At 57.2% G+C, this 12,513-nt stretch overlaps 1 protein-coding gene across 2 annotated transcripts in view; it reads right to left on the bottom strand.

Moving 5' to 3' along the window:
* The window catches only part of PAX7 (paired box 7), a 100,005-nt gene that overhangs the window by 81,934 nt on the left and 5,558 nt on the right, over positions 1 to 12,513 (bottom strand). The gene's annotated exons all lie outside the window — the stretch shown is intronic.

The raw sequence follows: 12,513 nt of genomic DNA on the forward strand, positions 1-12,513 counted from the left end.
CCCAGCAAGAAGAACAGACCCTTCAGAGGGCCAAGTCTGCAGCATCCGTCAAGTCTCAAGACCCCAGCAGGTGCTCATGGGTGCTGGGAGTGTGGGTGGTAGTGGGGGGTCCTGGCTTGAGCCACTGCCTCCCCTGGGCTGAGGATCGAGGCTTCGTGAAGAGGGGGGTAGGGTGCTGGGGGCTGTGATTGCCCTGATGGGGCAAAAAGAAGAGCTGGATTTGCGCCCTTCAGGCTTCTTAGGGTGAAGGCATCAGGGTCCTATAGACCCTATTGGGAGAGAACTCTCTTTTCCCTACTTCTTTATGCTAATCTCGCTGTGCCTCAGTTTCCCCCTCTGTGGAGCGGAACTTAAAAGCATGTATCTCAAAGGGCGATGGACTGCACGGATAGGGGGACTGAAGGGCCATATTTTCCCGTGCCCTCACGCCACGCCTTCCAAACTCCTGGAAGTAAGACATCAACCAGCTTATGTGGCTCCTCCACCAGCACAAACGCCCTCCGACCCTTTCCCTCCTTTGGGCTCACTCGTGCCATGCCCTCTGGACCCCAGCTTTCCCATCTGTAAAGTGACCAGATGACCACTAATGCCTGCTCAACTCCAACTCATCCAGTCTCAGCCTGGAGACGAATCCAAGGTCCCTCTAAGTGACCTAGGGCAGCCACCCCTCTTCCCTCCCTCCTTCCAATCTCAGCCTGGGGCAGCGCCTCCCAAACTCCACTCAGCCTCTGCTCTCCACTCCCACGCGCCTCTGTCCCGCTCCCGTGTCACAGCATTAGCCTCCTCGCTGGTCTCTCACACCTTCCAGTATGTCTCTGCTCAGGCCATCCGTCCCCGGCCAGGTCCCCTTCCTGGCTCCCCACTGCCCTTGGGATTAGTCCTAACTCCTCAACTCAGCCTGGAGGAGCCCATGACGACCTGGACTCTGGGGGTCTCACCCCCAGCAGAGCCCACACAAAGACGGCTTAATCAGCAGCCATGGGATGAAGGATGAAGAGCCAGGCTGCCTTCAAAGCACTTCCAAGTTACTCCGCCCTATTTCGAGGGGATGGAGGGCAGCATGGCTGGTGGGGGGGATATGACTGGGGGCCTGTGTTTCCACCATCTCCTTCACTCACCAATGGTGCTCACGCCCACCCCGCCAGCCAAAGCTGCCCAGCCTCTACCTGGGAGGGGACAGAACTCACCAGGGAAGGAAAGTCCCTCCACACATCTAACAGTATCTGTTGGGCCCCAAGAACTGGCTTGGTTTCTGCCTTCCTCCCCCGCCTTCTGTTGAATGAGGAGCTGCCCACAGGGCCACCTCTTCCTTTCAGAGGAGAAAGGACACTATTCGCTGGCACATGGCTGAACATCTGCCCCCACCCCACCCCAGCCCAATATGGTGACCACTTAGAGATTTACAGCCCCTACTATTTCTCAAGTGAGGGAGCGGCCTCTACACTCAAAGACGCCTTGGAGGAGAGGAGGGGAAGGGAGCGGAGAGTAACACTTAGCCTCCTCCCAATTTCCCATGCGCTTTATGTAATTATATCGTCGACCCGTTCCCTGCGCACTTTGAAGTCGTCATCGATGGCACCACCTTGCAGATGGGGACACTGAGGCTCTTGGGGCGCCTCACTCAAAGTTACCCAAATCTTTTCGGCTGGGGGCAGCTCCTTCTCCTTCAGCCCCCTGTCGCCCCCTACTCAGGCATCTCCTCTGGAGCATCTCAGGGGAGTGGCCTCTGCCCGCCAGACCTCACTCATCACAGACCCGCATGGTGGCCACAGCTGGGGATGACTTCTGGAGACCTCTGGACCCAACTCCCCGGTCGCACAGGAGAGAAAGGGAAGGCCAGAGCCTGCCGCGTGCCCAAGCCACGCAGCACTTAGCGACAGACACGCCTGCTTCAAGGGCTGGAACTTTCCCCTTTCCTCCGGCACCCCCTCCCAAGAAAGCCACGACTCCAGGCTCCTCCGCGCCGCCCCCCATCGTGGGCCGCCGGAGGCAGCTGACCCAGCAGAAGCTAGGCGGATGAAGCCCTCCACCGGGGCCTGGCTTCCCCTCGCCCGGAGCTCGGGTTTTGTTATGGGGTTTTGTGCGTCCTGTTTTGTTCCGTCTCCCCGCCCCCTCCCGCGCGGGGCCAGCCCCCTCCCGTCCCCTCCCCTCCCCCGCCCGGCTCCCAGCGTGCCCGCTCTTGACTTCATCCACTAAGTCAATAGCCCCGGCGCGGGCGGCCCGGCTCCCCCCGCTCTGCGCCGCCCCCCGGTTTTCTTCTCGGGATAATGGGGGCTCTTTGTGGCCTAATCAGCCTCCTGAGGGGCCGGGAGGCCGGGAGCGCTTCCCCCGCGGCCGTCGGTGAAAATGAAAGCGGGATTAGGCCGGGGCCTCGGCCCACACCATAGTAAAGCGCCACCAGGCATTCGCCCCTTCAAAGCCCCTTTCGGGCGTTTGGTTACTTTATTTCTAAAGTTGTTTGTATTTCTAAAGTGGCCATTGAGGCGCGAGCGGGGACTGCGGCCCGAGAAGCGGGGGCGGCCGGGGAGGAGCAGAAACTCTGGGAGCCTCCCTCCCCCCTCCTCGGACCCGCTGACCAGCTTCCTAAGAGCTTTCCGGGCCCTCATTTCCTCCGGCCCCAGGAGCTGAGGAGGGGCTCCTATCCTCGTAATCAGATAGGGAAACTGAGGCTCGGGCACAGGAAGTCACTGAGCTGAGGCTCCACACCAGAAGATGCGCTCCCAGGACTCAAACCTACACGCAGCCAGGAGGGGGTAAAGGGTTTTTTTTTTTAAGGGGGAGACGCAAAGGGGCCTCGACAGCGGTAGTCGTCCGTGGTGCACAGGTCTGCGCGCAGCAGCTAAACCTCTTCGCGTCCCCCGAACCGGCCATCGAAGGGAAAGTCCCAACCGGAACACAATTCGACCCATTTATTAAAGGACGTCCCAGAGCCTCTTTTCTTAGTGGTTCACTCCTAGCGCCTCCAGTAACCCCCAGAAATGCCCGCGCAATAACTCAGGACCTTTCCCCATCGTCAAAGATGGGAGGGGCGGGCAGAGATTTTGAATTCTGACATTTGCAGACAGCTGGACGAGGAGAATAGAGAAAAGGGTATGGGCAGGGGTGGGGTGGGGTCAAAAAGCGGAAGAATACGTTGCTCCCAGCTGCGCCCTTTCTCCCACACACATATATTGGAGGGTTTTTTTTTTTTCTGTCGGACTTTTTGACTCTCGGAAGAGTGAAGCCGAGCTCAAAAAGTCCAGGCCAGGAGGAAACCTGCAAGGATGAGGCGCCGAGATGGGGCCCAGCGCCGGGTCGTCGGGGGCTGGGAAGCGCCGGGTGGGGCCCTGCGTCTGGACCTGCAGCGGCAGTTGGGTCCGTGGTTACAAGAGCCCGCGGGAGATAAGGGAACTTCTGCAGGCTTCCACCGGATAGAGTTCCAGAAGGTTCCTTAGGACTCCCCCGGGGCCCCTGCCAAACCCGAAGTTGTTGCTGTGGAGACAAACTCCAGCTTGAATCTGATCTTCGTGTCTATGCAGCCCAAATAAATCCGGTGCCGACTTCCAGGACAAGTTTCCAGGGAATCAGAAGGCTGGATCTCAGACCCACAACCTCCACGCAAAAGTATACACAACACACCACCCAAACACACATCCGTCCCACAAACTTCGCTCCACCTTCCCCAGTCACCTAGACACCCGCGGCCGGAATTGAACCCGCAGCCTCCGTGGGCCCTCTCCACCTGCCACCAGGCCGAGGCTGGGGATCGTGGAGAAGGCCCCGCGGAAAGGCGGCCGTCCACTCGGCTGGGGCTCCTCGGAGTCTGGGTCCCACGGAAAGGACCCGGGAAAAGTTCTGGGCACAGTTTTTGGAGTTATTTCTCGCGCCTGACGCCCCACCCCTTTTTCTGTCGTGTCTGGGGGCCTCTTTGATCTGCGGTCTTCTTGCGCCGTCAGACAAAGAGCGCAATGAGGGCGAGAGGCTCCGGAGCCCGGAGCACGGGTCGGGCAGCTCCTCCCTCCTGCTCCGGCTCTAAGCCAGGTGCTCCGAGAGACCCTAGCCAACGCCTGCGACTCCCCAGGTCAGGTTGGGGGCTGCCTGCCAAATTCAGTCCGGCCCCAAACACACACACACTCCCCCCCACCACACACAATATTCACAAACACCCAGACACACACAGGCAGCCTGGCGAGGAGGCGGGCGCACAGGGAGGTCCAGGTAAGTACGCGCACAAACGCACGAGAGCGGAGGCACCTCTGCTGAGTGTGGGCTCGTCTCCTGTCTCAACCACTTGGCTCACAACTCCTTGGAGGCAGGGACCTTCTCGACGTCGCAGGTACTCCCGTCACTTACCCACTGCCTGGCATGTAGTAGGTACTCACATTTTTTACAGAATGAGTGAAGAAATTCACCCGCTGAGAAAATTTTAATTTTTTCCCTTCCTTGTCCTTTTCTTTCTTTTCCTTTTGTGGGACAGACAAAAGGGGAGCATAGCATTTGCCCTTATCTCTGCCTATAACAACCTCAGAAAGGATTCTTCCAACAACCAAAGGCGGGGTGGACTCAACCCCTTCTGTTTTGGTGAACCCGCTGAATCCCAGCCACTGGACTACCTGGGAACTAGCCTCTGTTTGGGAAAGGGGAGGAAGCACCAAGGGCCAGACAGAGGGCAGGGCAGGCTCTCAGCCTCACCACCCCCTCCCCCCCATCTCCTCATTTTGGGCTCCGGCTCCTGGAATCAGATGCCCATAGAGAATACCAGAGTCACTGGGAAACATGCACATGTGAAGTTCTTAATGGGGTGTGGCCTCTAGAAGCCGGAAGACCCCTTTATTCTGTCTGCAAAATTCTGCCTGAATGAACCTGTGTGAATGGCCAGTTTCTTAGATTTTATCGGATTCTCAAGGGGGCCCAGGGTCCCCCAAAAGGATAAGAATATTTGCCTTGGTTCAATTATCTGATTTTCCATTGGGAGAAAACTGAGACCCAGAGAGGTTGAGCGAGTTGTCCCAGAATAACACTGCCAGTGAGCTGAGGGCAGGATGGACGTGAGAACTCTTACTTTCCGGGCCATCACAATGCGCTTTGCCCCTCCCGCATTCCTCCTGCCTCGCACAGCTGGGTTCAAATGGAGACAGGCGGAGCAGGCCATGTGAGGAGGGAAGCGCCACTCAGGGAACTGGCGGGTGTGCTCTGGACCCAGAGTAGCAGGAAGCCTTGAGCTCGCCCGGTGTTGCAACCTCACCCTTACTCACCCTCCAGTCGGCAGCGTCCGACGCCGGGGAGTGGGGATGGTGGCCTGTGCGCCATCCTTTCCCAAAGCTGAGAACTTAGAAGGGGCGGCTGCTACAACCCGAAGGAGGCAAGTATCAGTCCTCCACCAGTGAAACCCGGACTGGCCTGTTTATTTAGCGACGCTCTGAATAAGGGTTCCCCGCCCCCCTTGCTCCTAGTCCCAACAGAGCCAGTCGCGCGGGCCGGCCCCTTCCCAGCGCCCAGGGTCGGAGCGCGCAGCCCGGGCCCCCGCCTCGAGGTCGGCCTCCCTCCCGCCCCGCCGGCCCGACTCGCTCGCCTCTAATTAAGCGGCGAGATCGCAGCGAGCCGCCGGGCCGCGCTGTAATATGACGAACTGCCTTTGTGCCAGTGTCACCGAAAGCGCTTCTGATAAGGGGAAGCAGCGGCGGATCAAAAGGACAACAGCGGCTCGCCCGCCTCCCGCCGCCGCCCGGCTTTGCGCGCTCGCCCTCTCCGCCCGCGCTCTCCCGCGGGCTGTCTCTGGTCCCGCGGTCTCTCCCGATCTGCCTGTCCCAGGCCAGCCTTTCGGTGACTCTGCGTCTCTTTGTCTTTCTTCCTACTGCTGCGCGCCTCCCTCGGTCCCCCCGCCTTTCTCAGCGTCCTGAGACGCTCTAGGCAGGCTCTCGCATCCCGCGCCACGTCTTCCTCACTCTGAATTTTCTCTCTCTCGCGCGCTCTCGCTCCTGACGCTCTCCTCCTCCTTTCCGACTCTCTCTAGTCCCACCTCTGTGGCTGTGTGTGTCCCGGGCCTCTGCCATCCCTCCCTTGGTCTCGACCCAGGCTCAGGCCCAGTGTAGCCTCGACCAACTCTTAGCTGACCCGCATTCTCGGGGAAATTGGACCAATTCGTCCGCAGCAGGTCTGGAGAGCTCCCCGGCCGGTGCAACGCACCCTCACTCAGCCGCGAACCGAGGGCCAGGCACGAGCGCCCCGGGAGCCCTGGAATGCCCTCGGGGCGTCTTCGGAGCGTGACTTGGGGCGCACACAACTTCCCCCTTATCCCTCCCAAGGCTGCCGAGACCCGACACGCTTTTCCTCTCCGGCCCCCCCACCCCTGGGCTTGAGTTCCAAGTGCAGCCGACCCCTTTTCGCCTCTCCTTCTCTACACCCCTTCCTTTGGCCCCCACCTCCCCTTTGCCCTCGACCCCTTCTCTTCCTCCTCCAAGTCCCTCCTCTTCGCATGCTCCTTGTCCGCCCTGCGCTCACCCCGGACTGCTTCCTCGCCTCCCCGCCCCCCACCTTTGTTTGAAGTTTTGGAGAGATCTCTCTACTAATGGCAAAGTTTCCCCCTTAGGTCACCGTTCTGCCTTGATTCGATTTGGGAAGGCGAGTTCCCTCCCTCCCCCTGCCCGACCCCAGCCGGGGCCAGTCGTTCCAGAGCAGGTCAGAAAGCGCTGACCCCATTTCCACCTTTTCCTCTTTCAGCCAGAGTTGGGGGGAGCCGGGGGCGGGGGAGGGGTGGAGCGGGGTGGGGGGGGGGGTGAAGCGGAGGGAAGCTGTAGGACTGCAAAAACGGAGAGGGCATCACAACCTTGCAATCCCCTCTCATCTCCATCCCCAACTGGGTTTCCTAATTACCTCATTAGTCTGGGGTGGCAGAGGGAGAAGAGCTATTTTTCTGGAATTCCTGGAATGTGCCTCCCCTTAGTCATGGCCTTCAAGGCCCCAAAGCCCCTGGAGAACCTCCCTTTGGGGTTTCTCTTCTGTGCTCTTAATAGGGAGAAGTCTTCCCCTCACCAGGCACTGCCTCTTCCGTGGCGGGAGTTCTGTCTGGCTTCAGACGGTGAGCTTCCAGGGCCAGAGCCGGGGGTCTTGTACATCTCATGTGGGTATCCTTAGGCACCCATTAAATGAAGCCCCATCAACTTGGCTGATGATGCTAAATAGGAACTCCAGAGAGGCGACCTGGAAGGAAATCTCATTTGCTCAGCCCTCTCTCCTAAAAAAATATATGTTTTTATTTAATATTATTTATATAAAATGTAGTGTGTGACAACTATCATTTTCAGAAAGACATTCTTAAAAAAAAAAAAAAACCAAATAATCACCTTACTGCTTTAAGGCTACTGTTATATGTGCTTTTAAATCCTTCCATGTAAATTCCACTGAAAAATTTGGAAAGCTGGGAAAGGGGAGGGGGCGGCGGGGGTGGGGGGAGGTTAATCCGGGTTTAACGCTGCGATGCCGTCTTAGGACCAGGGTTAGCCTGATTGCGTTATCTCTTCCCCACATTTGAGACGCCCATATTTCACCCAGCCAAACAGCTTGGAGAGCAGCGCAGATGGCTGCCGTGGTCGCGCCTCAGGAAAAGGTGTTATTAATATCTAAATAACTTCCCAATACTGTCTGGTAAATCTCCTCTCCACCATTCCAAGTGATGAATTCGTTTGAAGTCTTCCCCCAGCCTCATCTTTTCAATGTCTCTCTCTCTCTTCTCTCTTCTTCTTAGCCAGGCTTATTTCAAACTGGTAAATATCTAATTCCTTTAACGGCTGTGCCGTGCACACGAGTCTTTTAGGTACAAACGTCTCGAAACAGCCAGTGTGCGGCGGTGCGTGCCCGGAGGTGAACCTGAAACCCGCAGGCCTTCGCAGTGGGGGACCCCACCCTGTTTAGAAATGCGCTAGGGAGCCTGGGCTGCGCGCGGGAACCTCAATCAGGGAGCCGAGCCCTTCCCTCGCGCGCCCCGGGACTCTCTCCTGGCTCCCTGTGGTGTCCCAAAGGCACCCGCCCCCCCCTCCCCCACCCGCCACCCGGCGCAGCTCTTCGGCGGCTCCCGTCCCCCCCACCCCACCCCCAGCGCTCCAACAGCTTCCCTCGCTCTCTGGGGCGGGTAATTACCCTCCGCTCGCCTGTTCTCCCTTGTTTAAAGTTTGTTTTCTAAATGTCTTCTATTAGATTATGTTCGTTCATTCCCCCTCCAACCTTATCTCCTTCTGTCTCTTCTCTCCTTGCCCGTCACACTCGATTTAGGCACGAGTTTATCTGGCAAACAGTTTGCCGACTTTGTTTATTTACCGCGGGTTCTGGGGCTGCGAGCGCGCGCGCGCCTGTGTTAGTCTTTGTAATAGTTATCTCATTGTTGTTCTTCGTTAGTCTCCGCTCCCTCCTCCCCCTCTCTCTTCTACGGCTGGGGGGATGGAGGGAAGAAAGGGGGAGTCTTGTCAGCCCAGTGTGGGCTCGCCCCCTCGTCGGGAGCCCCCTCCGCCGGAATACTCCCCCCTGCACACCCCCTCTCCTCTCACCCCATCCCCCCATCGCCCGGGCGCGGCGGAGCCCGGCCCCCTCCCTCCTCCCTCCGGTCTCGCTGAATATCCACCAGCTAACGCTGCCTAAAGCCGGGGAATTGCCTGACACCCTCCCATCTTCCTCCGAGCCCCCATTATGCGAAGCTGATCCCACTCTGAACAGCCTCAAATCCCGCCTGGACCCGGTTTGATTAGATTGCCAACCCGGGGTAATCCTTTGATTTGGTGGAGTGTCAATTACCTTTCTCTAAACACACATTTACAGAGGCGGGAACTTGTTGGTTTAAATCAATGCAGATTGTTTCTTGATAAATGGACTATCTTCGTCCCCTCCCTCGCTCCCTCTTCCAAGGCCCCTCTCCCTCTGCGCCCCCTCCTCTTCCCATTCGCGTTTTAGCCTATCCGGTAAACAATGCCCCTTCCAGGTGTGAAGCCGGAAAAAAAAAAAAAAAACGATGTGGGCTGAGGGGAGCTTGCCCCCCTTCCCCTATTCATTCGCTCCCCCGGAGCCTAATTAAATTTGGCAGGTCCTTGTACACACAATCAAAACAGCTTCCTCCAGTGTAGCAAACGACCGAAAACCGCATTAGCAGCTATCGCTGCTGCCAAATTAAATTGTTTCCCACCTCCTTTTACAAGTGTCTAAAACCGACACTTCGGGCTCTCCCCGCCTTTCCGAGCCCCTCCGTCGTTTCTCACTCCACACCTGTAAGTTTGCTGCTTTAAAAATAAATTAAGGAAAAATGCAAAGAAACACACATCTGACTTGCACACACCCCACTCGGCCCCGACCTCAGACGGGCTTTCACACCCGGGATGTCAGCAAATTCTCCGATGGACTTTGACATGAGCACTCCCTACGCTCCCCCCCCCCCCCAGAGGAAAATGCACAGCCTCCTTCTGCATTTTAATCTCATGACTTTTTTTTCCTTATTTCATATTAATTGTGACCCCGCTGGGCTTTCCACTCTGGAGACCAAAGTGGATCCCCTCTGGTCTGCTCAGTTTCAGCCTAAGTTTGCGCATTATCAGACGCATGAGGCTTTGGCGCTCTTATTGTTTATTTCTGTTGTTACTGCTTTTACTATTACTGCTTATTTCTTCGCACTCCCTCCAGCTCCCACAGAGGAATGGTGTGGCTCTTTGCAAACCAGGATCAAATTTCCCACAAGAGTCTCCCTGGACTCAGGTTGGGAAGATCTTTTTTCTTTCTTTCTTTCTTTCTTTCTTTTTTTTTGTCTCTTCTCAAATCCTCTCCCGGTTGCATCTGTGGCCTGTCTCTCCCCTGATCCTCGGAGCAGGGGTGAGGCGGAGAGAGCCCAAACGGACCAGGGCACAGAACGGTCCATTTCCCTCTCCAGGTGAGCAGAGCATGGCTGGAGCCCCTATCCACAGCGGTCTGAGAATTCTCACAACCAACAATCCTAATAACTCAGCCTTAACAAGGATAAGAGCAAAAAAAAAAAAAAAAAAAAAAAAAAAAAACGAACAGCCTCATGAATATCAGCCCAAGGGGAGCAGGAGTGAGCTGTTCAGAGATGAAAGTGCAAAGAAATAAAAGCTCAATTTAATCTGCTTTAAAACCCTTCAACTTAACGTTTGTGCTTCAAACTCTGAGAGTGAGGACTGATTGCGGATAAATAGTTTCTTACCATGCCTGGAAGCTATTACACCCCTCTCCAACACAGTTTGCTATTCAGCGGTCCCAGTTTTCATTACCAGCTCTAATAAGTCTTAACATTATTAAATGCCAAGCGGACGATAGGAAAAAACGGACTCCGGGAGGGATCCCTCTTTAGCGCTTAAAGAGGAGAGCTCTTAAACCCCTTCTTCGGCGGCTCCCCGCCATGAGAGGGGCAACCCCCGGAGAAAGCATTTGTCAAGAGCAAGAAGCCAAAACAAAGTTGGGGGGTGCGCCCCTCCCCCTGCTCTGCCCATGGGGCTTCTGTGCGTCTCCCCACCTGGACAGCTGGAGTGGAGGCTGGGAGGTCTTCCCACCTTTAACACGACCATAAAACTGATGTCGGGGGCCTGGGAGAGAGAGGAGAGGTTCCAACTGGGCGGTTCACGGGGATGCCCTCCAACTGGCCCAGGTACTCCAGTCAGGAGCTGACAGATTTGTCCACAGATGGACAGACAACCCTCTTTAAGCCCCAGTGTCGCCAGCCCATTCACACCCATCTACAATCACACTGCACACCCACTTGGAATCCCACTTGCACAGGAGATGACCCACAGCACTCGGATTCAAAGGCCTGTGGGCCGACAGTCACACCAAGAGACACGCGGGCTTACGCGGCCATCCAGCTCACAGTCACAATGCCCAACGTGTCACTCAAAATCTGCGGGGCTTTCGGGACACCAGGCCAGCCGCTTGCCTTTCATTTCTGCAGCTCCTCTCCAGACAGCGCCTGTGCTCTCTCTGCCTCCCCGTCTGGAAAACCCAGTCTCCTCCTTAATCCCTTGGAGACCCCGAGCTTCCTGGTTCCGCGGCCCAGCCGGGCAAACCTCTGTCCAGCGAAGCGGCCTGTTAGCTGGTTTCTTAAGCCCAGAGGACCCCAAAGCCTCCGAACTCCCTTGAATCAAATGGATCCCAAACCACATAATGTGTCCATGGTCTTCTCTCCCTTCTTTCTCAAAGGAAATTTATCTACTGTGCTTCCTCATAGACTGACACACACAGACACACACCCCCCTAAATCTCTCCAAGTAAAACCAAACCTCCTTCCACTTCCCCGGGCAATCTCTCAGAAGCAGTGCCTGCTGTGCAGTATTTGGCCAGGAAAGATTATTCAAGTTTGATGTCCCCCCAGCCTACAGAAAAGTCCCGCTAAGTCTTTTTCCAGCACAAACTGCAATAAGGACTGGGTCCCCCCACAGGGGTGCCAGGGCCCTGGGCTGCCTCAGCCAAGCCCGGGGCTACTTGGCAGCGCCGGGCGGCTCCACTTCAGACCCCAGGCCCCTCGGCAGGCCCGGCACAGCAGGGTGCCAGGCACAGCTCCGCTCTCTTTCTTCCCTCGTCCTTTTGTCCCTGGCAGGACTGGTCTCCACTTGGGGCCCTGAATGTCAATAGCCCACCCCCTCCGCAGCTCCAGGCTGCTCTCACGGCTGCCCCTGCCACCCCCACCCCCCCCATCCTTCCCCTCGGACCGGGCCTGTGGGGGCGGAGCCTGGCTGTCTTGGGAAGCGGGCTTTGTCTGTGAAGTTCATCTTCAAGGTTGGGAGAGACTACTGAAAGCTGGAGAGACCTGGGCTAAGGAGTTCGCGGCAGGCAGGGAGAGAGGGGCTTGGGGAAACCTCTGGAAGGAAACCAACAAAACGTGCTCTTTACAAGTTTCCAGGGTCGGGGCATTCTCCCACTTTTTCTAAGCCACCGGGCTGCAGGTTCATATGGCCACTGTCTTTCCTGTCTGCCTGCCGCCTCCCCGCGTGGGTGCTGGGGACTCCCTGCTTCTCCGCATCATCTCTGTGACTCTGGGTCCCCCGCTTCTTTTTCTCCCCACGTCCCCACTTAACGCACACTCCTCAAGTCTCAAAGAGAGCTGCAGAGAGGAGGGGGTAATGCGGAAAGACTTTCCCTTCTCTCAAAACTTCGCCCGTCAATAAACGAAAGCACAGCCCCTTTTTCCCGGCGTGCAGGCGCTTGAAAGATGAACGCCTTCCCCAGCACCTCTCGAGAAAAAGCGAGACTCTGGGCTCAGACGTCAGCCCACGCGGCAGCCGCGCGGACAGTGGAGAGAGGGCGTGCGGAGCCCCCATCTCTCTCCCGGATTGCAATCTCCGACGCTGGGATCTGGGGCCCTGGCCTCGCCTCCCCGCCACGACGGAGGAAAGCAGCTGGGCACTGCGCGCATCTGGTCCCCTCGGTGCTGCCTCGGTTCTGGCCCCGCCAACGCGGGGCTGAGACTTAGGCGGCGGCCCACGCGGCACTCGCTAATTTTTATTGATTGCAGCGGTCAGTCAACTGTCAGGAGGGGTTTCAAGGGACCGT

The sequence above is a fragment of the Equus przewalskii genome, chromosome 2, assembly GCF_037783145.1.
Source record: "Equus przewalskii isolate Varuska chromosome 2, EquPr2, whole genome shotgun sequence".
NCBI classification, from domain to species: domain Eukaryota; kingdom Metazoa; phylum Chordata; class Mammalia; order Perissodactyla; family Equidae; genus Equus; species Equus przewalskii.